The sequence below is a fragment of the Dermacentor silvarum genome, chromosome 2 (genome assembly GCF_013339745.2).
Source record: "Dermacentor silvarum isolate Dsil-2018 chromosome 2, BIME_Dsil_1.4, whole genome shotgun sequence".
In the NCBI taxonomy this organism is placed as follows: Eukaryota; Metazoa; Arthropoda; class Arachnida; order Ixodida; family Ixodidae; genus Dermacentor; species Dermacentor silvarum.
Window position 1 is genome coordinate 218,064,501 of NC_051155.1, and position 26,990 is coordinate 218,091,490.

The window sequence follows — 26,990 nt, forward strand, 5'->3', positions numbered from 1 at the left end:
GCCGGCCCCGGCGCCCATGTTTTGAGGGGAGGGAACGGCTTCTGTACTTAAATTTACATGCGTGATAAAGAAGTAGAGGAGGTGTAAATTAGTGCGAAGTCATCAAATACGTCGTCCCGCGTGAGCAACTCTGCAGTTTCGGGACGTTTGACTGTTGTTTTTTCGACTGTCATTTTCATCTGTTTTCTTCTTAGTTTACTTTAGGTTATTTATAACTTTTTCTTTAGCTTGTCCGGCCATCACGTGAAGTCGGGCACAGGTCGTAATCAAAGTCAGCCGCTAGGTGTGTGTATAGTTAGGTAAACCTCTCCAGACAGACGTTAGCAACGAGCACAAAATAACATGAACGAGGAAGAGCATTGTACAGATACGGCTCGTCCCCATTATCTTGCGTTAGCGTCCATAATGTCCAAATCTGCACGAACTCGCCTAACTAGGCACTCTGCTATTCAGTTTCCTTCTCGCCTTCTCACGAGGTATAAATATCTGAGAACATTGCTGTATATGGAAAGCCTCGCACTTCTGGATAGTCAGACGTTGCTTTTTCTGGACATAATTAGGAATAGTAGCCCGACGGGAGAGCGACAAAGACAGATGATCATCTGACCTCGAAACACTGTCGAAATGCCGCTGACATTTGACGTTTCACACGTGGTGTCATCGTGAGGCGTGCTTCGCTTGTGGTTTAACCCACTCAATTTAATTCATTGACAATGCATACAACAGTCGTGCTGAATATCTCACTGGCAGGAAAGCCTAGGCACACAGTTTGACGGAGGCCAGGAGGTCAGCAGCCGGTAGTAGTGACTACAAAGAAGGGGTTTTCCACGCTGTTTATTGGTATCATATATTAACTACATGTACATATCTACACACTAACCCAGATATTTACCCATACACGCATATAAATATATAACCATCTATGTACACATATGAATAGATAAATAATTATATATGATATGCATAATCACCTGTATCTATCCGAATGCACGAAATAATATTTTATTCTTTAATGGTAGACATTAAACTTGAGCGAAAATTATTTTTTAATTACGTATAAATGCGACAATACATAAATACAAATATAAGAAACAGATATAGAGATATGAAAAATTGCATGAAATTAAATTTAGGACCTTTGTCGTGCATTAACATAAGCATTGTATGCGGTTACACATTGCATACGCTGAAAGTAAACACATTTGTAAGCATCGCTGTTGGTTGCATAACATTTACTTTAACAGTCCACAAAAGATTCGCTTCACATAAATTGCAAGATGTGCGGTGAATCCACATAACTTTTCTTTGTAATTAACCATCCTCATGTGATAGTTCCACAACCAATAGTTCGAAAACACTTCGCCTAACATCTTGCGTTTTGGAGCTACTTCAATGGAATCGGGTCTTATATGAACCCTTTCAGGCCCAAATTAATTCTGTTCAATGTAAAAAATTGGTCTTTACAATTTGAGATGTGCATGATCGTGGTAGTTAAGAAATTTTAAAAATCTGTGCTCACACTTTTCAATCAAAACTTATTTAATGATTCCAAATGGAATCAGTGGGACTTGGTGGACTTGAAATGAGTAGTTTCAAGCAATACGTGAAAAGTCTATTTTAGACAAAACTCTTTGAAGCAATTCTTTTCTTTGTTGAGGCAGAGGTGTGTGCCACACTTCTCGCACGAGTAAGAGCACATTCTTCTCTACTTTTTCTAGTTTGCGCGATGACTTCTTTTTCATCGGACGAATCAATGTCACCTCGAGGGATCAGCACAAGCTTCGGGACTCCTTTCTTTTTCCCATAAAACTCGCATGTGCTGATTGTCGCCATCAGTTCCGAAAGAAAATGTTTCCGTATTACGGAGGGATTTCCCCCCCCAAAAAAAAAAGTTTATCTACATGGCATAAGCTCATGCCAACAGCATAAAATCACCAAAAGCAGAGCAAGGCTCCACCAACAGCTTTGCCATACTTGGTCATGATTAGGGCGCGGTAACACGCGCCCTAAACATGACCAAGTATGGCATGAAAACGCCGTTTGAGCGCGAACAAACACGCGATTTAGTCAGTGAGGTAACGTCAATCGAAAATGTATCGCGTGAGTAGTCGGGGCCACTACGTCCCAATGATTCCATTTGGAATCATCAAGATTCGCAAAGTTCTCCGCTACCCGCAAATACTTTTCGCCGAATAATGTTACTGTGAAGGGACATCATAACACCTAATGGTCAAAGTCAGAATGTTCGAGACAAAAGTAAAATAACTGTCGTACCTCTGCACAGTGAAAAGAAGAGGGGAGCTCAGCGAATGGTGGGAACAGTGCAAGCGATTCTTTTTTTTTTTTCGTTCAGAGGTGGCAGCACTTCCTTGAGTCTACCAGCTTGCCAGCATATGTAGAGCAAGGGCTAAATATGAGTTGTAGCGTAAGAACAACCTTTTTTTTTTATCCGGAGTTGCCCACTGAGCTACAAAATTGATGATTCCATTTAGAATCACTGGGCCTTAAAGGGTTAAAGGGAAGCTTTCTTTGTGGGTACTCGCTGTTCGCTGCAGTCTCACCGAGTATACAACAACTTGGGGCACTGGGTATGTGGCCCAAGTTGGGCCACATACCCAGCGGCTAACTTGGATGGCCAACTCGAGCTATGCAGCAGCGTATGTGGATATGCTTGGAAGATTCCCCAGAATGGATATATGCCACATGAGTTGGTTCATGCTATCATGGTTATCATACATCATAATCATCACCCAGCACCTGGAGTAGCATGTCAAGTGAATAGCCAGGCTAACATCTCCAGCATCACATTAAGGCACGTTGCTCTCTCTCCCGAATAGATATATGCAGAACAAGAGGCAAGCAATGAAGGAGTCGCCAACAAAAATTGAAGCAGTCAGCCACAAAGAAGTGAATAATTAGGTAAAAGAAGCAGCCGATTGTGGAGAAAGAAGTAAAAAAAAAAAGTCGCAGGCCTGCGCGGCACACGCAGCACAGTCACAGCGTTAGCTGCTTGAGCGGCGCAAGAGTAGCTACAATTTCCGCACCACGCACAACAAGGTCTTCGCGGCAAAGTGTCCTCGCCTCGATTTTGACGAGAACGATCTGAACTGTCCGGCCGGCGTCGACGGCGAGCTGCGGCTGGTAATGCTCTCTGCACAGCAGTCTGCTGAGCCCGATGATGCCTGGTTGTAGCCGCGCACGTAGCTCTACGATTCGCTTCTTCAGCAGCGGTTCGTACCTTGCGAGGAGACGCCATAACGTGTACCGAAGAGGTACCCAGAATACGTGGCGCACATCTAACATCGGGATAGCGTTGATTGCGCGCCTCGTCTGAATCGCATCGCGTCTGAATGGCATATCGTCGCACGCGGCGGTTGCAGGTACGTTAACTAGATGGCGCCACCATACTGGCGGAGGCTCGGGTCGTCTGCGCCTGCGCGCCTGCCTATAGGGCGCGTATAAAGGGAATTTTTCTTCTGCCTGATAGCAAGCGCTTGCGTGGCTCAGTGGTAAAGTATCCGACTCCCACGCAGCGGGCCTGGGCTCGATCCCGGCGGAGAGCGGGTACTTTTTTTTCGCATTTCCGGCGATAGCGGTTACGGGGCGGCGGCATCATTGCGACCAGAAACGGCTATTGGAATGAGACCTTAACAGTTTACACTGTAAAAATAAAATAAAATAAAATAAAAAGGACCATACAGAGCGGGCGTTGAGCGCGGAGCATTGAGCTAAGTAAAAGGGAAGGAGAAGGAGAAGCGAAAGTTGGAAATTTTAGTAAAGATAAAAAAAATCGGGGTAGCTTGCACTACTGGACCAAGGCTAAAGACACAGCGGAGCTGATCGGTTCCTAGCTGGTCCTGGCTATACGAAGTGATACTAAGTTAAATGAAGTAGTGCCAAGTGATACGAAGTGTATAAGCATTTCCTCGTGGTCCGTGGCATCGGGGAACGCCTCGCGAAGCACTTGCAGTCGGATGTTGCAAAAAGCAACATACCGATATTTGAAAACGCTATTTGGGGCCCCATAACGTAAAACTATTCCAACCTATTTGTATTCCAATCTCCTCATGTAAAATTTACGTAACCGCCGACGCAAGCATCGCGCGGTTATACCCGCAGCATTGTCTGAACAGCCCAGTCAAACGCTCTCCTCGTTTATTGGAGGTTACCTTTGTTTGCTTTCAAAACGAATACTATTGCCTACACTTAGCGTTTTTTTATGTAATAGGCTGACAAGAGGCGAGGAGCATGCTCAAGTGCAGAGAGATTCGATCTTCGATTGGTCCGCTTCCCCTTACTGAGCTTGCGGTGGTTGGTCGAAAATCGCGGCGGCATGCAACGGAAGGTTAAGAGTGCCGCTAAAACGGATCATCACCAAGGAAGAGTTGGCAGAGCGATGTCGTATACGTGCCGAAAGGTCTCGATAACATTTTAATGCCACGCAGGAAAGTTTGTTATACGCAAATGAATCCATGCTCAACGGCAGGTGCGGGTAGCGAGTGCCTGAGCGATCGGCGGGCAGCCATCTCCTATTCCTCTCGGAACGGGGCAATCTCTGGCTATTCAGGAAAAAAAAATCAGTTTTGTTCGGCATATTAATGCATCTTTAACGCGTACACGTCACTTTGACGCGGTGAGTACCCGCGATTTTATGAAGTCGCGTGACAGACAGGCAAAGCGTCGCAGCCCGAAACCTTTTGACCAATAGCAGAGGTCTGATGGCGAAAAGCCGTCGAATCAGGAATAAGCATTTTTTCTTAGTTCAGATTATGCGTGAGTAACATGCCTAATCAATCTGTACACGTCATATCAGATGGGGAGCTATCACACTTTCCGTGACGTCTCGTGAAAGACGGGCGAAGTAGGGTGGCCCGAAAATTTTTTGACCAGTCGTGGAAGGCTGATTGCAGAATTGGAATTGGAATTTTGATCCATTTTCATTTCCGTTAATTTATCATGTCTTTAAATCAGTTAGCAAGTATTAGCAATTTCCTCTATGTTGTCCTTGGTGTCATTGTATGTTGACTTCTCATGCTATATAAGTAAAATTAAATTGAGTTGCAGAACCGACGTGCTTGCCGCCTCTTCACCTGATTCACCATAGCTATATTATTGCGATAGCAATTATATGGAGACTTCAAACAGATTTCTGCCGTCGGCGTGGCCGTGAGGTTCTGTATAAAGTCCAAGGGCGATAAAATCGCTGCCGCGCGCCGTATGCGCGAGCGAATACGCGCGGGGGACGCGCGCTATCACGGAGAGCGAATGCACGGCGGAAAGCAAACGCGACCGTCACGCGAAAGGCCGTGGGCGTATGGGAGGGAGGGAGGCGGGGCGACGCTCTGCTGCGGCACCAAAGGCGTATCTTGCAACCGGGCTCAAAGGGCACTGGCCACCTAATCTCCCACGCGAAAGCAAGAAAACGAGAAGGCAGCGCGGGAGGGAGGGCGCAGCTTCCACTCTGCCAACAACTGCGCTCGTACTTTGTCCGGCTGTGGCGGTCGCCCACACCGTCTCTTATCTCCACACGGCTATGACCTTTGTATGCGCTTTGCATTCGTCGCTTAGTTTCCGTTGAAGCGATAGACCGCACGAACCTGCGCCCGCTGCGGCGGCATGCGCTTGCTGCCAGCGTTTTCACAGTCGTTGTCTGCGGTCATTCAGTGTGACCTATTCATTTTTGCTTGTGCGCGCTGACACCACGCTTGTTAATTAAGTTAGTAAGCGAATGTGTCCAACTTTATGCAGCCGATAAAACTACTATCCCTACTCCGAATAGCTCTCTACTAATTTGCTATCGCAATTGATGCTTCGCCTTTCGGGCGAAACTGCGCTATTTTTTATGTACATTAAAAGCGTTTCTCGTAAACACACACACACACACACACACACACACACACACACACACACACACACACACACACACACACACACACACACACACACACACACACACACACACACACACACACACACAAGAACTTCGCTTAAACCGATTCGAACAGCGCGTAGGATCCGCATAATTTTTCGGTCTTTGTTTTGCCTCCTTTCCTACCGGCAGCAGCTTTGTTTCGGTAACCGTCATCTATAAGCTCAGTGATCTAAATTTCCTGCCTGTCTTCTTTTTTCCCGTTAACTATTCTTGTACTACTAGAAAATGTAGGTGGTGCTTTTATTTTTTGCAGAAAGCAGTAGCACGCGAATCACTTTTTTTTAAAGCGAAGCCTAGTACACCTACATTTTATGTCATTGCATGCATTTCACCTTGGATATCATGAGAAGAAATAAAATTGAACGTATCAGACTCAGAGTTTATATCATTTGAATGACCGCATAATCATTATTTTATTTCGCCAATGACTGATGTCACCAAACTGCCTCACTATGCCACTAAAGACCATATGTCTGACGACATATGAAATTAAGCGGTGGACTGTTAATTATCGAGGGACACGAGCTGGACAGCCTAAAAAATGTGATTCGGTCACTGACGTGTTAAATAGTTGCATTACGTCTTAACGGCCTAGACCGTTCACAAGAGATACCCAAGTGAATGAAAAGCTCGGTAACAGTGCGAACAGCTCCGTGCACTGAAAGAAAAAAAAAGAAAAATATATACATTAAGGAGACGCAAATGAGGAATGAATGCCTTCCAACAGATAAATAAATATAGCTGGTGGGCTTTAAACTCACTTACGCCTCAGCGATGGTTTTATTTTTTCAGTTCGGCGCGTTAATTACGTGCGCATCATATGTGAGGCAGCACATGTTTCCAAGACCATATAGAAAACTGAGCTTCCATAAAGTTATGCCACTTTTAGTTTCGTTTCTGCCGGTCCTCGGTGGTCATTTGTTATCTGCAGCTGGCACACAGCAAGGGCAGGTTTCATTTTCTTTTATCATTATTTCACGAACAGTAGATACATTTGCTTATATTTATCGTCTCTGGAGATGATCTTTGCTTTCATTATCGTGCTACAGCTCTCAGTTTGCAAGTAATCTTAATCAGCGCGTACTCCCACCGTGGTAGAGAGAATTAATTAATTTGCTGTCCGGCATTTTTATTCTATCTTCTTTCGGAAATGTCATGTTGCGAAAGTATGTGTTCGCAACACGTAGCACTATGAACTGCGGCTACGAGAAAGAATCGTGGACGGAATCAGCCTGAGAGACTCTCATGGGTGTCATCAAGGACCTTGTTATTTTGCTTTGTGCATCGCTCCCCGATCCTCAAAGCACGGGGCCTCATTTAGACTTCGTAGTATATATAGCCAGTGAAACGAAGCATGGTTCTCACGTACACCCACGTTTGCTTATTTGTCGTATTAAGCTGGAAAAAAAAACTATTCTCGCGAAAGCGAATACTCGGTCATATCGCTGCTGTACAAATAGTGCTTTTCCTAGAAAGCAAGTAACGACATTTCGCCCCGAGGCAGCCAATTTCGGAACGCACATTTGAAGCAGTATGTTTCGCGGATTTAAAAAAAAATGAAAAAAAAAAAGACTCGAAGCCTACTTTGTGTTGGTATCTGGGACCAGCTCACAAAAACGCAAGAAAAAGAAAGCGTAGCTACTATTGAATTGAATAAATTGTGGGGTTTTACGTGCCAAAACAACGATTTGATTATGAGGCATGCCGTATAGTGGGGGAACTCTGGAATAATTTTGACCACCAGGTGAGCTTTAGCGTGCCCCCGATGCACGGGACATGACCGTTTTTGCATTTCGCCTTTATCTAAATGCGGCCACTTCGCCGGGATTCGATCCCGCGACCTCATGCTTAGCAGCACAACACCACAGCCGCTAAGGCAACGCGGCGGGTGAAAAGTTAGTATTGGTTGGGTGCTTTTCACTGACGCACTTGCGAAATGCTTTAGGGTGTGATGACGCGTATGCATGTGCCTGAAAGATATCGTCCCGTTTTGCGACTATTGTTTGTATTTAAAAAAAAATGCTACGCTTATGAATCACTGAGGTTGATCGTCGACGCTTTATTGTCTTCTGCGGTCATGTTTACAGGCTGTTCATGGCTGTCTGCATGAGTCGGTGAAAGTGAAGCGCGTCTGTCGCCTCCCCCCCCCCCCCCCCTTTTTTTTTTATGGGGATTTCTACGTGGAAGCATGAGAAAGTAGGCTAATCCAGAGCCGGTCATCCCAAAATGACAAGTTTTTAATTGAAGGAAAAATAAAAAAATAAACGAATTGAGCAAATATCACAAAGGACGATATATACACGCCGAACACAAGCGCGCAATGATTGTCTCATGTACGGGCACCAACACCGACAGCACAGTCCATTAACTATACAATGATCGCTCATTACACAAGAGTGAAGGAGTTCACACAAGTCTCTGCATATACACACAAGAGCCACAACACCACGAGATCAGCTCGTTAAAAAAGAAGCACAATGCAGAAGATTAAACGCTAACAGACAATGCATAAAATTAGTTTCCACTAAAGAAATATCGTGAAGGGCACTTACAGCCCGCCTGTGCTCTTCAAGACGTGGCCATGGTTCAAGCACTTTGCTCACTGTGAGAGGACGTCCTGTCGAGGGTGGTCAAACGGTCACGCAGGCGAACGCGCCGTTGGTCATATTGAGTGCATTCTATGATAACACGTTTCCACGAAATGCCGGAGTTGTCACAGTAACTATATTGCGGGGAACTTTGTCTTTTGATGCGACACAAGAAGTAAGGCGTGTAGGCTACATCTAAGCGTAAACATGGGAGAAGCGTGTCTAACGTGCGGTCAATCTTTTGATTCGGTGAAAACCGCAGGAATGGGTTAACTCTGTACAGAGTGAAGGCTTTGCATGTTCGTCAAACCACATGTCTTTGCAAAGTTTGTGCCACAGAGTGCAACTCACATGCTTGGCATCTGACAGGTCACTTCTATGGAATGTACACTACGCCGGAGACTCTTGCTTTGTCTTCTTGCATTGTGGTTTCTTGCTGTTTTCTTCTTTGTGTGGTAAAACGTTAAACAACGCTATAATCGGGTACAACTTTAGAAGGCAGCGGCATTTGCTCCTGAAAGGCGGATCCACAGGAGTCTCCACCAACGGGCGCGCACTCTAGACTGACGTCATGAGCCGGACGGCCGGTGACCCCGCCGACGGAGAACATGGCCGCCCGTGCTTCGAGTTGGGCCCAGTCGCGTGAGCGGGACTATTTCTTTAGTCGCGGAGGCAATCGGCTGCTGCGCTTCGGTCATCTGGGCGGGGCCTCTCCTGTCTTCTAAAGTTGCACCCGACTATAGTGAGGAGATGGATAACAAGAGGAGGGAAGCGCATTCGAGGACGGCAGAAAACTAGGTGGGGTGATGAAGTTAGGACATTTGCAGGCGCAAGTTGGTATCAGAGAGATCATAGGGCGAGGCCTTCGTCCTGCAGTGGACATAAATACAGGCTGATGATGATGATAGTGTGGAGAATAGAGGCCGCAATACTCGCGCTACGTAGTCTTAAAGTACAATGGAAAACATTCTTGTCCAGCTGAAATAGGAAATAGAGTTTGAAGACCTTCGGCGCACCACCTATCTCGTACCTTCGGTGGTACTGACCTTCCCGGTGGCCTCACCAGCGAAAATGAGCTTACTCCAAAAACTTTTACGGACATATGCCCCTTGGTGCAAATTGTCTGTGGACGTCATCTGCGCCTTGTGGGTTTTTATCCTAACTGGTCACTGGATTGGCTCAACTGCAATCATGGACCATACATGCACTCATTTTAAGGCGAAAGCCTTAAGTGGCTCATAGGTAGAAAAATCCGATGTCCGGCGTTATCGAAAAATTGACCATCCGGTGTTATGGCACCAAAATTGATGGGAGTCGAACCCATGACCTTTGGTGTTTATTAGGGCGAAGTTAATTAAGGCACAGTTAATTAAGATAGTTAATTAAGATGTTCTTGGTCGCCATTTCACGGTGGTAACAGATAATGCAGCAATTTCATGGATGTTCTCAAAGCAACACCTAAAGCATAAATTCTCACGCTTTATAATACGATTACAGGAGTAGGACTACAGCGTCCGACATCGCGCCGGTAATCTAAACCAAGTGGCTGACGCATTGTCACGAGATCATAGTGAGGACAACTCGTCTAGAATGAAGGAAGCCTGGATATCATTTGCACAGCAAGACGTCGCCGAGGCCTAACGCCAAGACACTGATGTGGCGGCTATCATAGCTTCACTTGCGGACGCGCAGAGCAACAGCAATTTGTCATGCGTGACGCAACTCTCTATCGTCGTCTATGGAAGAATAAGGGGCAAGGTGAAGAACACCTTGTAGTCATCCCTGCTTCGTTGCGGCCTTGGTATTCTTCACGTCATCCACGACACACCTGAAGGCGGACACATAGGTCAGCGAGCGACGCTGAAAAAAGTACAGGAGTGCTTCTGGTGGCCAAAATGGGTAAGAGTGTTCGTGATTACGTCGCTAGTTGCGAAATATGCCAACGACACAAGCGGCTTCCAGGGTGACAGCCTGGGCTACTCACACCCATTCCACCTCCTGCTACAATATTTCACACCGTTGGCATGGACCATGTTGGCCCCCTACCAACGACAGCGGCTGGCAATCGCTACATCCTGATTGCTGTTGACCATCTATACAAATTTGTGGAGGTGGCCGCCGTGCGTTCTCTGGCACCCAGCTACCTGACAAGATTTGTGAGAGACCGATTTGAACTGGGGCGTGGTTTCCTAACAAAATAATATCGGATCGGGCACCCACCTTCCACAGCTCCGAACTCCGTGCCTACCTACGTCATGCAAGAGTTGAGCACCACTATGCCTCAGCGTACCATCCGCAAGTAAATGACCCGGCGGAGAGAGCTAATCAGCCAATTCAAGTACGTATGGCTCCCTACTGCGGAAATAGTAAGCCCGGAGAAGCAGATTGGGACGAACATCTCCAGGGTGCTGCTTACTCAACGAACACTTCACTACTGAGCTCAGCTGAGACGTCGCCGCAAGACGTAGTCTATGGCCAGCTACCCAGACTTAACGCGCTTAATTTGGATATCCCGATCAGATTTGGACGCCCCGTCGCGCGACAGACATCATGCCGCAATATTAGAGAAGAAGCTCGCAAGAGTGCCGCGAGAGCCCAAGACGTTCAAAAGCGTCATTACGATCATCGCCATCGTCCCGCGCCGCATTACCAGATAGGAGACGAGGTATGGGTCCAACGAGGTATAGTCGGCCACCGGACAAGAAGCTATGCGCGAAATTTGAGGCTCCCTTTGTGACCACAGAACGCCTGGGGAAGTACACTTATCGTGTTCGCACTCTGGATCAACAGGGAACCACCATCTTGGACAGGAGAAGAGAGAACAATTTTGCCGTCCACGTGGCTGCTCGTCTCAAGAAGAGGGTCCACCGACAAATCTGATGTGGTTGTGCGCTGAGTTTTAAAAATGCAGTGTGGCCGAGTTTAATTCTGCATAAGCACAAGCTCGGTAACACGGGTCAAGGAACAAGGAAGAGAAAGAAGTGAAGGGAAACACGAAGCGGTTCGGACGGTCTGGCGTTCGGTGTATGTTCTTTACAATAGAGTTAATTAAGGTGCTCGAACCCACGACCTTTGATATTAATTAAGGCACTCAAACCCACGACCTTTGGTGTTAATTAAGGCTCTCGACCTGTGGTGGGACCAATATTTAATGGCACCAAAATGGATGGTGCGACCATTGATGGTTGAACCCACCACCATTACTGGGAGTCGAACCCACGACCTTTGGTGTTAATTAAGTCAAAGGTAATTAAGGCGCAGTTAATTACGATATAGTTAATTAAGGCACTCGAACCCACGACCTTTGGTGGGAGGAAACAAGTAATAGGAAGTAAAACGCATTCGAATGAGAATGTCAAGTAATTTAATGAATGTCTCGTGAGCGCGCAGGCTTTCGTCCTCATCCTCTTTAGCGTATGCTAAAGTGACTGTCAACTTTTGTTGTTTCTGCTATGCCAAATGCAATAGCCGTCACCATTATAGGGAGACATCTCTTTCTTTCATTTTCATTTCAATAAAATAATAATGTGTCCTAAAAGACTGCGTATTGAATACCTTAAGATTCCCTTAGGTTGAAGCAGCTGCTTATATTCTGCATAAGAGTTGCTGGATGGAGGTGGCAGTTTCGCGCGTTGCTAGTAAGAAATACACGCTTGCACTGCTTGCATTGCGTCCCACCAATTGCCGTGCAATCAAAGCCACGAATCACGTTAACCAACGAGTAACGAGAAGAGGTCCTCTGACCTGATATATTATGCCAATTGGTGCGCTATGTATGACTTTTCCGTTCCAGTGGTGTTGCGCGTGGGAGGATTAGTAGCGGGCAGTGAACGAACGCTTAGTCTGGGTACCGCTCGTTGCTCATTGTGTGCCGCGATGCGTCGCTATTATACACTGGACACGAATCTAGTGGGACAGAGTATGCGAGTATTCTATATTTAGTCAAACCAATCCCATTCTCTCGAGAGCAGGCACGCGATGTGCCTCTGCTAGGGGTGATTTCCTTGTGACTGATGTTATGCTTGTAACAACAACAACAACAACAACAACAACAACAACAACAACAACAACAACAACAACAACAACAACAACAACAACAACAACAACAACAACAACAACAACAACAACAACAACAACAACAACAACAACAACAACAACAACAACAACAACAACAACAACAACAACAACAACAACAACAACAACAACAACGTCATCAGCATCAGCATCATAACAAATTAATAAATCAGTCAAAAATCAATCAGTCAATCAATCAGTCACTTGCTTATTTAATGTGGATACTGGAACAACCCTGAGGTCTGAAAAGCGGCGCACTGGTATAGTTAGTCATGGACAGTATAGTATAGTATAGCATAGTATGGTATGGTATAGTCGACGACAAATACAAATTAAAGTAATTTAAACGAGGTAACAAATGCAGTAACAGGAAAAAAATGCATTTGAGCGTAATGCAAGAAAGAGCACACTGCAATTAAGAGTACAATTACAGTGAAAAGATACGAAAACATCAACCTGGAAGCCAGGAAATTTCACAGCCAGAAGTGCGTGGCTTTGGTGGCGAAGATAGCTTGCAGCCATGCCAGAAGGCAAACCAAGCAAAGAAAGTCTCGTAAGTAACACATTCCACTACACAGGCTCTGCTTCCACAAGCACGGCATGTTAATTGAGATCACAGAACCATCGGATCGTAAAAATTTTCGTACGTATAAACTGAAAGACCCTCACATAAATCAAAACCTTGCCTGTACGCGCTTGGTATCCCCCCTCCCCGTATCTGTGCTATGATAAACGGCCATGCAAAATCCCGGGAGGGTTATTACTCTGGAATGCTTTAATTAATACCACCGGCACTCATCCGGACGCTTTCATCGGTTTCCAGGAAAAATGCACTTTTCGGGGAAAGTGTGCTCGTCTGTTAGGGTTTTCCATCAGCGATGAAAAATGGCACCATAATGGGCGCTCTAATCGAAGCGTTTAAATAAGCTTCCGCTTCAAGCGTGAAAATTATGAATGCTGAGGCGGTAACAGCTGTGATAACGATGTACGAAGCTGGGTGTCATGGGACATCAGTGACATGCCCCGTACCACGAAGACGTAATTAGAATATGGACCCCCCACATCGCTATCTTTAGTGCTTAACATCGCGTTTTTGTAGAGCTTTATGTGCGTGGCATACACGCGCAGACATTATCCAAGTCCGGCTAGGGACTCGTAAGCGGCAATGTAGTGGATATTTCTGGTATAACACTGTTATCAGCATACGCTTATCGTCTCCAGCTATCGCTCTGGACAGATGCAAGCCACCAGTACAAACCCCCTACAAAAAACAGATCCATCGTGTGACTTTTACATGCCACGAGGCCTCAATAGACGAGAACAATCATCCCTACACCACATCAGGCTCAACGTCGCCTCCACGAACTACTTCAAGTGCAAGATCCAACAGACGCACTCTCCAATGTGCTTTGAAGGCAACACCCCTGATAACCTGCAACAGGTTCTGCGCGACTGCGGCCGCTATGCGTCAGAGAGACAGTCTTTGGAGGAGTCTTTGGTTTGACAGTCTTTGGTTGATCATCCAAGGTGGAAGGCGCCACGCCGCCGCTGTAAAGGCGCCGTACAGCAAGAAATGAAGAAATGAGAGAGCGGCGGGACTCAACGCGTTGAACATGACGCAGCCCCTTGACTCCCGTATGGGAGAATGCAGGGAAGGAACATCGCTTGTGGATGCTAATCGAGACAAAGGAAGAGAGTGTATTGATTAGTAGTGACGCTCGCATCATGGCGGCACGGTACCAGGACAATTAATTTCTTCTACCTATTCCAATAAAGAGCCGCCTTGAAAATTATTTCGGTTAAACGCTCCTTAGACTGTGTTAAAGAACTGGCACTGTGCAAACAAAACTTGTAATGGGGTCTGGAGAGGGACCCTTCAACCAGATGTAAGTTTTAGGGTTGATATCCTGCACAAATTTTAGTTTAAAGGAAGATATAGAAAGAAGAGAGGAGGAGTGAAAGAAAAAAAAGTGAACTTAGGAAGTACCACTATATATAGGTGTCTACTGAGTTCATTCACCGAGTTGACTGATCATATGTGCGGCTCTAAATTTAGCATGTCTTTCATGCGGGATAGCTGCTGTGTTTAAGAATGCCGAACTGGCGACTAGCTGTGGTTCAACTAGTAGAGAATACTGAAGTGAGGAAAAGGAGTGTAATATCTTCAGAACACAAAACGAAGGTCTGACTTCTTTAACAGCACGAAATCAGTGATAGAGTATAGCAGCCCACTTTCGTGAGACAAACTGTATCAAGAGCTTTCTATAAGTCAAGAAACAATATGCTATCTGATAAGAAAGTCGACGTGTTTCCCCCGGTCCCCGATTAAACGTGTTACCGAATTTGTAAATGCGGTAATGCTAAGACCCGCCACGGTATCTTGGTGGCCTATGACATTGCGCTGCTAAGATCGAAGTCGTGGGTTTGATCCCGGCCGCGGCGGCCGCATTTTCATGGTGAGAAATGAAAAAAAAAAAACGCTCGTGTATAGATTTAGGTGCACATTTAAAGAACCCCAGGTGGGTAAATTTAATCTGAAGTCCCCCACTATCGCGTGGCTCATATCATATCGTGGTTGTGGCGTGTCAAACTCCAGAATTAATTTTGTAATATGCACAGATGCGGCTTTTTATATTCACAGTGGGTTCCTCAACGAGAACTGCGTCGCACAGCTTGCATCAGAGTTTCGTGCTACTTTGCCTGCCCCTCGTTTGCAGAACAGTTCAGGTTGATAGTAAGTCTCACAAACAGGCGGTCGGCGTACGAGCCCACTACAGCTATACTACGTTCCAGAAACAGCATCATGCAGGAGCTACTGTGAATGCGAATTAAATGCGGTCACTGAGGCGAGTCGATTTCATAAACTGTAGTAAGAAATGGAGAAAGTGAAGGAACGTTTTCTTTCTTGTACCATATTGCACCAAACGGCTTCAAGCGCGACACTGAACATTCCCATACTCAGAGCCAGTGCCAGAAAAAAAAAAAAAACAGAACGGTGCTGAAATTGTGACTGCGCACAGTTCACAAAAAGCGAAGCATTCCTTTTGTTCTCGTCTGAAAGCATTTCCTATTGGCCAGTAGTACTCTGTCTCATTTTAAAGTACCGTCAACATGCGATATTTGCGTTCTATACTATGTACAAACTAGCCTAACAACAAACTCTCTTGAGATGGCTTTGTGAGGGTGTGACGTCTACGAGGTAAGGGCTCGCGGTTGGACCTCAGTGAGACATCTCGTGACCATAGTAAAGGGTTGACGCTCGGTAATCTAGTGGCTGGGCGAATCACCTCAGCCACGGAAGTGGTCATAAAAGAGCATTGCATATTGCCCTTATCTTATGGGCAGTGTGCAAGACAAGTACATGCTCCACTTAATTGTATGCGAACCGATCAGTAAAGTTCCCTTGTCAAAACGTTGGCTCTAGACTGAGGCTTGCTTTGTTCGTTCAGAGTTGATCACTCCCACCAGAGCGAGAAATTTTGCAAGGAAACGCCAGAGCAAGCTAAAGGCCTTTGAAGGCTCCGGATGCAAGGAATGAGGCAAGCTAGGGACGCTGTAGAACGAGGTCAACAGGTGGTGCGTGCTACATACATGTTGCCTTTGAGAGACACTTGCCAGTGCATTTTCGACCTTTTGCTAAGTACAGTCGTCTCCGACAAAAATTGAGGTGGTTTCGGTGAAAGATGCGGTGCCCGCTGAAGTATACAGCTTTTTATCCCTCCCGAGGCAAGAAGCATTCTTGAATAAAAGAAAGTTATAGGAAATGGGAATGAATGGATTCCACGTGAAATGAACTATTATAGCGACAAATACTACCACCGGGAAGTAGCTTTGTTTTGGCAGCTTTTACCGTTTTCGCGGTAGGCTTCGGTGGCAAGGGACAAGATCGTGCTCGGATAGAATCATGCGAAGGTAAGCGGGGGAGAAGTAAATGCGCGCAGGACAAACTGAAGGTTTGCAACCAGTTCGAAGGCGCGCGGATGACTTCACGCCAAGTGTCACGGAAGCAGATGATCGAGCTGCCACGGTTAAGGAAGAATGAAGAGGAAGTTCGGCGAAGCGTACACAGGCAAAACGAAAAGTAAAACGGAGAGGCAAGCAAGATATGTGAATGGCGACCCAGAGACAGAGAGGCCCAAGGAAGAAGTCCTGTGCTGTATTGTAACCAGTCTTTTTTGAATTTATTATATGGCGATGCCTACATCTAGAAATGTCTCCATTTTGAAAGCTTTGAAGAAAGCTGCGCCAGAGGAAACGCGAGTAAGGCTGACAAATGCGGAGGCATTTCAACAGCCACTGCCCAGGGAGTCTTTCCTTGAGATATGGACTGCGCTATAACCCAGACGCTCTTTCAAAAAAAAAAAAAAAAAAAAAGAACGTTAGTACAAAAGTTGTAAGCATTCTGAATAGATATGACATATTCCTGGAAACCAATTCCATTGATGAAAAACCGTGAGAAACGAGAGCTCCGAACATCTTATCCGGGAAAGTGAAAAGAACGCGTACGTTGCGATCAATGTTCAGGAGAGAGGCATGAGGTTGCCTGATATGTAACGTGATTTCTATACGCGAACTGCCTAGTAATATAGCGATGCCATGTCTGTACATATGTGTGTAAAGCGGAAACATAGATAAGAGACATGGAAGATTAGGGCATCCATGCTGACCTTTAACCGGTGTTGCGGCCAGGTGCGGACGGTTTCCTCCTCAACCTCCACTGGCGGCTGGTGGAGGCGTCAGTTACCATCAGCTATTACTCATATTCATTACTGATTTCTGCTTTAGGTGCTAATGCTTCTAAAGAACACGTGGCGTTGGTGGTAGGAGAGCGCACTGCGCGGAGTGTCGTGCTCTACAGTCAAAGTTTCCTTACTGAATAGTGCTTTGGAGTTGGAATAGTGCGGCTGCGCTCCTACGCAGAAATGGCGCGTAGCATGATGTAATAGGCTGTGATAAAATGGGAGGTATTGAAAAAAAATGTAAATTACGAATTCCTTTCTTCAGAGTCACCGATGTGTTCTACACGTAAGCATGGTATAATTTCTAAGTTTGATGGCTAGACAACGTTTTTTCTGGTAACAAGATAGCCAAACCACTGTGAAGGTTCTTTGCAGTACGAACAAGAGGTGTCGTGAATAATCTTTTTCCCGTATGTGGTTCATGCGTATGTGGTCCATGAGCTGGTTTACTCAAATATATATATATATATATATATATATATATATATATAATACTGTTAACGTGAAGCGGGGTCAATGTAGTGGATTCTCATCTGGATCTTCTAGAGCCAGTTCCAGGCATTATCTCACCTTTAAGCTTTCGGCTGAGAGGTTACTCACGCACGACAGGACTCTCATGAATGCCAAAGGACGAGCACGAAGTATGACAAAAACAAGCAAGGCGACTGGATTTAGTGTTCCCTTAGGGCATGCACCAACTCGCCTAACAACTTACTTTGCGAAGGCCTCCCATGCTTGCCGATCCGGCACGCGTGCACTCCAGACACTGCAGGAAACTTTCCATCATTGTCTTCATCTTCGCAAAATCAAATGATGAACTTGTCCTTTTGAACTTCGGCGCTTAACGTAACGAACTGCGATTACTTGAACAGAATATAGTGAGCGATAAGAAACGCTCGCAAGCACAAAGACAACACTGTTAAAAGACAGCGCAGATAGCAGGGCGGAAGCAAAGAACGCAGGCTAATGCCGCAATCTACAGCACGGTCTCCGAGCGTATACTCAAGGAAGCCTTCTATCAACTGACATCAGTGCACCCAGAAAACTCACCAAAAGAGCGCCATTGTTGTATAAACTAGCGCATGGGCGCGAACGACGAAAGGATGCACCTGAGCAAACGATGCGCGGCGTGGCGCCGTCCCGAAGAGGGGGCAGTGTGAGAAGGCTGCAGGCAATCAAGGGCTCTCGCGGGAACGCGAGCGCAACCGCGTTAGGAGCATCAGCGCCTTATCGCAAACTGCGGACACAGCCACGCGAAGGATGTGTAGGATGGTGCATAGAGCGATCGATGCGCGATCTAGCGGAATATGAACAGAAGAAGCCTCTGCGAGGCTTGGAATCGGGAAGACGCCATGCTTCCGTTTACACAGCAGCACTCGGACTGTCTCATTACTGTCGCACCCTGCGGTTCTCTCCCTATATACTCAACCCGAATAAACCACGTAAATTTACACAGCCGTTCACTGTAAGGGGAAACACATCGCCAGCATTCCACTAATAGCAGCTTAAACTTGTGATCAACGCCTGAAAATTCGTGTCATTTATAGATATCTGCTTTATCCGACGTATCGGCCATCTTGCTCTTCCGCTAGGTATATAGAAGCAGAACATTACAGCAGAAACGCAGAGCATACCCTTAGAATAAATGTTCCCTCTTACAGTGGACAATCCTGTGATACAGTGCACGTGTATGTATGTATGTATGTATGTATGTATGTATGTATGTATGTATGTATGTATGTATGTATGTATGTATGTATGTATGTATGTATGTATGTATGTATGTATGTATGTATGTATGTATGTATGTATGTATGTATGTATGTATGTATGTATGTATGTATGTATGTATGTATGTATGTATGTATGTATGTATGTATGTATGTATGTATTATCGCGATGGAAAGAAACGCGAACAGCGGAGCGCGTGGCCGAATCATAACTGAATGTATAGTGCGCGCCGTCCAGTCATCACCATTCACAGGCGCGTATGTCCGGTTTGATTGCGCTGTGCGATGATGCACCCCCTATATTGCGATATTTTTGTTTCTATTTTACTTCTCCTTTATTTGAAAACGACAAAAGGTGACGGCGCAGTAATGATGACAGAGCAAACTGTACTAACAGAAACAAAAAGTTGTCGCAGTTTCACCTGAAAGGCGAAGCATCAATTGCGATAGCAAATTTGTAGAGAGCTATACGGAGTAATGATAGTAGCTTTATCAGGTGTATACCCTTGGACATGCAGCAGCACCGGCAACACGCAGAACTGGTGTCGACGCCGTCGGCGTTTTGCCCGCGTTCGCACAAAATGCGTACGGCGTTGGTGACTGTTGCCGGAGCCTCTGATATAAATAGGCACTTGATGCCGCAGCTAAACGTCGCCTTCCTTTCCTCCCCCTCCCCGCCACGACCTTTCGCGCGTCGGAAGAAGGCGCGTTTGTTCTACATATATGAGGATTGTAAAGGAGGAAAGAGACTTCTGCAGCCCTTAAGGGAGCACGGCGCAGAACGGGCGTTTTATTGCGATGGCAATTATATGGACACTCAAAAGCAGATTTCTGCCGTCGGCGTCGCCATCGTCGTCGCCGTCGCCGTCGCCGTCGCCGTGAGGTTCCGTATGACGTCAATGGAGATGAAATCGTCGCCGCGCGCCGAACGCTGTGTGTGCGAGTGAAAGGGCGCGAGGGGCGCGCGCTTTCACGGGGAGTGAACGCACGGCGGAGAACAAACGCGCGTTCTGCGCCGTGCTCGCTTAAGGGCTGCAGAAGTAAGCGTCTCTTTCCTCCTTTACAATCATCATATATGTAGAGCAAACGCACCTTCTTCCGACGCGTGAGAGGCCGTGGGGGAGGGGGGAGGGAAGGGAGGCGACGTTTAGCTGCGGCACCAAGTGCCTATTTATACCAGAGGCTCCGGCAAGAGTCACCAACGCCGCACGCATTTTGAGCAAACGCGGGCAAAACGCCGACGGCGTCGACAATAGTTCTGCGTGTTGCCGGTGCTGCTGCAGGTCCAAGTTTATACAGCTGATAAAGCTAATATCATTACTCCGTATAGCTCTCTACAAATTTGCTATCGCAATTCATGCTTCGCCTTTCAGGTGAAACTGCGACAACTTTTTTTCTTCGTCGTGCGTTCACTCCCCGTGAAAGCGCGCGTCCCTCGTGCCCTTTTACTCGCACATACAGCGTTCGGCGCGCGGCGACGATTTCATCTCCACTGACGTCATACGGAACCTCACGGCAACGGCGACGGCGACGACGATGGCGACGCCGACGGCAGAAATCTGCTTTGGTGTGTCCATATAATTGCTATCGCAATAAAATATCGCAGTATAGGGGGTGCATCATCGCACACAGCAATGAAACCGGACATGCGCGCATGTCCATGGTGATGACTGGACGGCTCGCACTATACCTTCAGTTATGCTTAATTCGGCCACGCGCTCCGCTGTTCGCGTTTCTTTCCATCGCGATAGTATGTATGTATGTATGTATGTATGTATGTATGTATGTATGTATGTATGTATGTATGTATGTATGTATGTATGTATGTATGTATGTATGTATGTATGTATGTATGTATGTATGTATGTATGTATGTATTCAAAGAATTCGCGGAGCGTGACTGATGATCGCCGAGAAGGCGTTTCTAAAGTTGAATTTAAAGGAGGAATGACCGCGTTTAGGCCACTCCGGGTACTTTTTGTCAGAGAGCAAACAAAGAAGACATGCGCAGAAGGCGCCAAAAATACCGAAGTACGAGAGCACAAACGAACGTGCAAAGATCTGTGCCCGAGTAAAAGGGCGTCAGACACGAGAATGCCAGAGCACACACAGACACACATACTTCTGCATACGAGCGAACCAAGGCAACTGCACGTAACTGCATCACGAGTTTTAGCAATGTTAGACCTACATGGCAAATGTGCACTCTTTATGCCTAGACTTCATGCTTATCTGCGGTGCGAGAGAAAGCATGATTGCTGGTTAGTATACTCCTTCAGTAAGTATGTACGGCAGCAGAAGCAGACGCTGCTTGTCAGTCTAATTGCTGAACTGTCAGCATTCTGCGCTCAAGTATTTCAGAAATAGCGTATATATTAACAATGATTCGGCTCATCTGGCTGATGAACAGCGAAAAAATCTGATACAGTATTTCTGGGAAGAGGTTTCGAAAAAGCTGATGACCTGACACGCTCATCTCGTATGGCCGTCAGCCTGTTCGATGTCCATGAATTCACAAAAAAAGAACGATAACATTTTCGTCGGTGAACATAAAATGGTGGCAGCGGAAGCGCATGATTGATGCTTCAATTAATCCACTGGCATTAAGATGCGGTAGTGTCGATGGCAGCTGCATTTGTTTCTATATGACAAGTGGTCCCGCATGCAAAGTAGCCGGAAGGTTCCTTGACTGCAACCTAGCCTTGCAGCCCAGCTTAATTAGCTGTTCTGCTTTCATGACATAACGGCGATGGACTGTCTATTACAGAAATTTGTAGCTTACAGTGCTACATTGAGCGTGTAGAATCAATCAATCAATCAATCAATCAATCAATCAATCATTCAATCAAATTCTTTATTTATCTCAAGGAGAGAAAGGGTTCAATTGCAGTGTTCCTTAAGTAACCCTGTAGCGTTCTGTGTAGGTTTCCTACAGTCGGGAATACAAGGTGGTGCGAGCAGCATTGCGGATGCACCCAAGGAAAATCAAACATAGAAAAGAGAAGGTGCGTTACGCGACAATTCTTGATTCTTTTGGGAGAAAATTCCGATCCTATACCGTCGCTCCCTCAGTTGAAAAGCCTAACTGCGTGTTTAAAACGTTTACTGGATTTTAAAAAGGAATTCTTAGGTCATTTCGTCCATCTTGCTTATTCAAATGCGCTCATATGATTCTTAACGCACTATTACGTTTGACCAGGTTTTGATCAACCTGCACTGTTTTAGTAAGCTCTCGTTCTCTAATATGCTTTTCTCGTGTTTCCGTTGGTCGTGCTGTTGTTGTCAGCGTGAGCACTGACCAACTGAGATGCCCTATCGGGTACATAGGTACTGAATACTTGCATACCCTGCACACACACCCCTCCAGACGTCATTCATGGTCGCAGCGTTTTCTAGGAGAGACCATACGCATAAATGTCAAATTGCTCACAGCTGCCCCGTATATATATATATATATATATATATATATATATATATATATATATATATATATATATATATATATATATATATATAAAATTTAATTATGGGGTTTTACGTGCCAAAACCAGTTGTGATTATGAGGCACGCCGTTGTGGGGGACTCCGGAAATTTCGACCACCTGGGGTTCTTTAACGTGCACCTAAATATAAGTACACGGGTGTTTTCGCATTTCGCCCCCATCGAAATGCGGCCGCCGTGGCCAGGATTCGATCCCGCGACCTCGTGCTCAGCAGCCCAACACCATAGCTACTGAGCAACCACGGCGGGATATATATATATATATATATATATGTTCCTACTTAAACGTTTGTGTGCTATTCCAATATATTATTATATTTTCTGAACGCTTACAATATAATTCTAACGGAGCTTATAGGGATTCCGTATAATTTCTTTTAAGAACGCGCTGATTTAAGTGCACTGCAAGAAACTAGTCAGAAACAGAAATTTACAGCACTGTTTATTCTTGTAGTGTCTATAAGTCTACGCGTTCCTAAAGTAAATCAACATTTGCCAACTAACCCCATTTATTGCTTTTTTGATTCCACATAAATTCCGTGTAACTTCCACAACACTCGTACGAAAAACACATGGTACTATTGGAGTGCATACGGAATGTTTCAGTAAGGATACTCCTCAAACCTGAATACATCCTATGAACATAATAGTGAACAAAACGCATAGTGGTGAATCAAGTGAGGCAATGCTTGATATAGCTTTCTCATTTGACTTGACGCAAACTGTAGATCACCCACCCGGATACAAGGAAATTCAAAATCTATTTTAGACCTCTTCTTTGTTCCTGGAACAATTTTCACTGCAACTAAGTGTGTAGTGATACCTGGTATCTCCGATCACAAGGCCGTTCTCCTGACTCTTTACTGCCTGCCTGTTGATAAAATTTGCTCTCAAATGCATTTTAGAAACTTCTCCAGTGCTAACGATGTTTCCATTATTGATGCTCCTTCGTTTAATTTTTATGTATTTTGTAATAACACTGCAAGTGTGCAAGAACTTTGGGACCAGTTTAAGGCCATGGTACATGAATGTATTGAATGTAACCTGCCGGTTATTGTTAAAAAGAAAACAAAAAAAAACCCCATGGATTTCTCGGGCGACAGTGCAGCTAAAAAGAAAACTGAAGCGCATGAAACAGAAAAGAAAAGCAATTATTCTTTCTCTGGAATTGGAACAAAATATAACTTGCCTTAGTTCTCAGCTCAAAATGCAAACGGTCATTGACAAAACAGCGCTATTTTGAAAAATATTTGCCCAACTTTATATCAGAGTCTCCTGAGAAATTCTGGCATTTGGTTTACTCAACCTCAAAGACCCATAATCAGTTTGAAATCAAAGGTGTTCTTGTCAGTGATAGACAAGAAATATCTAATGTCTTCAATGAACATTTTAAGTCCATATTTACTAATGACAATAACATCTTTCGAAATTTGAAGCCTCACTGCCGCCTTTGGAGGATCTTGTCATTAGTGAGCATGGTATCCTAAATATGTTGCTTAATCTCGAGGTAAAGAAATCACCTGGACCGGACAACATACTTAATGCCTTTTTGAAAAGATATGCACAATGGACATCTAAATATTTGTTTGTTTTATTTGCAAGGTCCTTGTGAGAAAGTAAAATTCCCAGAGACTGGGGGACTGCCAGAGTGAAACCACTTCACAAAAGTGAAGACTTGCGATTGATCAAGAACTACCGCCCAATTTCGCTAACATCGACTGCTTGTAAACTACTTGAGCACATAATTCACAATCACATATGAAACTTCCTCGAAGCTAACAATTTTTTTACTAAATATCAGCATGGATTCAGGAAGGGTTACTCAACTTGTACACAGCTAGTAGAAACTATACATAATTTTTCCTCTTCAATTAACAATGAAACACAGATTGACGCCGTATTTATTGATTTCTCGAAAGCTTTTGACAGGGTGACTCACGAAAAGTTAATTTGTAAGTTAGACACAATACTTCATAACAAACAATTAGTAAAGTGGATTTCAGCCTACCTTTTAAACAGAGAACAATTTGTTGTTTTTAACAATCATTGTTCTGACAGGCTTAAAGTTCACTTTGGTGTCCCTCAGGGCTCTGTTCTTGGGCCTCTATTGTTTTTAATATACAGAGTGTTTCAGCGAACACTCTCAAAATTTATTTGAAGTTTCCCGTGGCGGATAGCCCAATTCTAGTTAATTAGCTGGTCTACTGGATGAAGCGGACATTATTTGCGCAAAAACTGGAATGCATAATCGAATAATTAACAAAAGTCAGTAATTAGGTTTATAACTTATTACCTGATAACCCATATTGCAATTTACAAATTGTAGCCGTGGAGTTCGCAAGGCGGATCCACTTGGAAGTAATTGTCTGGATGACACCAGTTTCGAGATAATAATTCTCGAACTTTGCGGAGAAATGCACTTGGCGTTCCAGTTAATTTTGTGCTTCAATGAATAAAGCGACGTTTTTTTATAAAACTAACTGGAACGCCAATGCATTTATCCGCAAAGTTCGGGAATTATTATCTCGAAACTGGTGCCATCCCGAGAATTCGTTCCAAGTGGATCCGCCTTGCGAACTCCACGGCTACAATTTGTAAATTGCAATATGGGCCATCAGGTTATTAGTTAAAAACTTCACTAGTGAAATTTTGTGCATTATTCGATTATGCATTTAAATTTCTTGTGCAAGTAATGTCCGCCTCTTCGAGTAGACCAGCTCATGAACTAGAATTGTGCTATCTGCCACAGGCAACCTTTAAGAATTTTTGAAAGTGTTCGCTGAAACACCCTGTATATTAATGATATTGTGTCTAACATTCCTGTGAAAGTTAGGCTTTACGCTGATGATTGTGTCATTTATACAGAAGTAAGAAGTGTCTCAGATCAAGTACTACTGAATAGCGCATTGCAAAAAGTTTCTGCATGGCGTGAATCATGGCAAATGTCCATTAATTTTGAAAAAAACTGTATTGATGAGGATTACTCACAAAAAGAATGCCTTACCGTTTCATTACAGTATTAATAATGTGACACTTGCAGAAGTAACAGAATATAAATATCTAAGGCTCTGGGTCACTAACAATCTCAGCTGGAACAAATATATTGATTTTATTACGTGTAATGCTTTTCGTAAATTGTTTTTTTTTAAGACGGGCATTGCGGTTATCCACTCCATCTGTCCGCCTGCTTGCTTACAAATGAATTGTTTTGCCTACCTTAGATTATGCTGCTGTCATTTGGGACCCATTCACTATGACTAACAAAAACAACATAGAGAAGGTTCAAAAGAGGGCTGCTCGATACATATATAATAATTACCGATGTACATCGGTAACACATCTTTTAATCAAAGCTCGTCTAAATGAGCAAAATCGTTCTGCAAGACTTAAATTTATGTACCAATTAATTAAAGGACATTACAGAACTGAACTCACCCATTAAATTCATTTTTCGTCTGGGTATGCGACCCGACAATGACATCAGCTAGCTTTAACTCCTTTTCGCGCCCGTAATAGCTGTTTTAAATACTCATTTCTTCCACAAGCTATTACCGATTCTAATAACCTCACTAACAATGAAGTGTTGCAGCCGTCACTGAAGTTATTTGCACAACATATTACTTAGTGTGTGTTACTGCATTTCATCACTTTACTGTACTATTCTGTATTTTATTTTTGCTGTTTGATATCGTGTTCAAATGTTGTATTCCTGATGCTGACTGCAGAGCTTCTACCTGCTCCCTTATTGCTTTTGTTTACATTTTGCCAGTTTTGTGAAACCGCTTAATTCTTTTTCCCACCCTGCTATAATCCCGATACCGGGATTGCAGTATCAATAAATAAATAAATAAATAAATAAATAAATAAATAAATAATAAATAAATAAATAAATAAATAAATAAATAAATAAATAAATAAATAAATAAATAAATAAATAAATAATCGCCTTTCAAGTCGGTTTTTAATACTGACTGGTATGTTATCTATATAAGTGAAATACCAGTTTTTTTGTTTTTGCTTAAGTACAACTGCTACTTCCAGAAGAAGTATGTCCATGTACGGGCAGAAAGTGACCATCTGTATTGTTGTCGAGATAACCACCCTTCTTTGCTTAACCACAGACATGAAGGTGTAACACTAGCTCTCTCGTATAAGTTGGCACCTGGATGCTGCATCTTATAGTTTCCCGTCATTTTGCCGTATTCGAAACACACGGCATAAGGATTTTTTCTAGTCTGCTATGACGCTATGATATAGATCAAATTTATGTCACTTTTGACGACAGCTGTGGCCATAGGCTGCCCCACGTTCATCTATAGTCCCGCATGCATTAGACTTTATATCCAGGATGGATATTTTACGTAATAACATTGGAAATGATTAAAGTCAGTGGGCATTACAATGTACAAGGTGTTTAACGAGGATT